The 1,507-nt window shown below is 40.3% G+C and overlaps 1 pseudogene; it reads right to left on the bottom strand.

Annotated features, from left to right (window-relative positions):
• Positions 1–1,327: 1,327 nt before the first annotated feature.
• LOC124557446 lies at positions 1,328–1,507 on the bottom strand (annotated as a pseudogene).

Genomic DNA, 1,507 nt, shown 5'->3' with positions numbered 1-1,507 from the left:
AAAATAGAGATTTCAAAATTTGTGTTAGCTGGATTAGAACTGCTGCCTCGACCACGACTTTGTTGCTAAGCACGAACTCTAACCACTTGACTATAAATCCTTATGGGCAGGCTCTTCACAGAAATATATCATTTACGTAATAGACACAAAATTTCTCTTGCGATTTTCTCGGAATTGCCATAGTAGTGCATCTTCCTACTTGCACATTATGTTGTTTTAATAGCCTACTAAACGTGTACACAGTCTGAAGGGAACCCGTGGTCCCAGTGTAGTGGATTCCCCTTGTAAATGTTATGGGCAGCCGGCCGGAGTGGACGTGAGGTTCTAGGCGCTACAGTCTGGAGCCGAACGACTGCTACGGTCGCAGGTTCGAATCCTGCCTCGGGCATGGATGTGTGTGATGTCCTTAGGTTACTTAGGTTTAATTAGTTCTAAGTTCTAGGCGACTGATGACCTCAGAAGTTAAGTCGCATAGTGCTCAGAGCTTTTTTTTATGGGCAAACACATTACAACCTCCCATATACGTCTCACGAAGAAGCTGCAATGAGAAAATTAAGAGCTAATATGAAGATTTGTATCGAAAGACAGTCCGCAACAGAAGTTCTGTCTTTTTTTCTCGATAAATAAGAGACAACATTCCTCTGTGATTTTTCTGAGCCTACAAATGGATGGAGTTAAATATAAATAAGTAGACTAACTTTACATTAACATCTACATGCTTACTTCACAAGCCATTGTAAGTGTGCTACAGAGTATACCCTGTACCACTACCAGTTATTCCCTTTCCTAATCCACTCGCAAATAGAGCGATGGAAAACAATACCTATATGCCTCATTATGGGCGCTAATTTCTCTTATCTTCGTGGTCCTTACGCAAAATGTATATGGGTGGACATAGAATCCTTCCACGATCAGCTTAAGATGTCAGTTGTCAATAGTGTTCCTCGAAAAGAATATTGCCTTCCCTCCAGGGAATCCCATCTGAGCTACCTGGCGAGTGTAATCAGACTGCTGGAAGAAAATTACGGACCATGCAAAGGGACTCTCATAATAAACTTAATTAATTAGCCTGTCAGTATTATATAAATGATATGCCCTTGGATGCGTGTAATATGATACAGTAGTTGGAGCACTAAGCAGATGTTCTTTCGTTGCATCGAGATCTTTCAACCCAATTTCAATCTCCCACCTACAGCACAAGAGATGACCTTCGTAATATAATCAAGTATATTACCGAAATTATTAGGTGATGCATTGTATAAACCTGATATTTACTGGTCCTTTGTTGTGTTACATTAAGACACTTCATATGTTACCAAGCACTTGGTTACTTTAAGATAGTTTGAAGGTGAGGAAGCATCCTGTGGCAGAACTAGAGCATGCTCTTAGAACTCTTTCATGTGCCACAAATCAGTTTAATATTCTAGTCCTCTGATGCAGGACGTAACAGGTGTTAAACTGATGAGAACACATCTTATTACCCGATACGAGAATACTTAGAGGAAAT

The sequence above is a fragment of the Schistocerca americana genome, chromosome X, assembly GCF_021461395.2.
Source record: "Schistocerca americana isolate TAMUIC-IGC-003095 chromosome X, iqSchAmer2.1, whole genome shotgun sequence".
Taxonomy (NCBI): Eukaryota; Metazoa; Arthropoda; class Insecta; order Orthoptera; family Acrididae; genus Schistocerca; species Schistocerca americana.
Note: the sequence above shows the minus strand (reverse complement) of the source record. Positions and strands in the feature narration are given on the sequence as shown.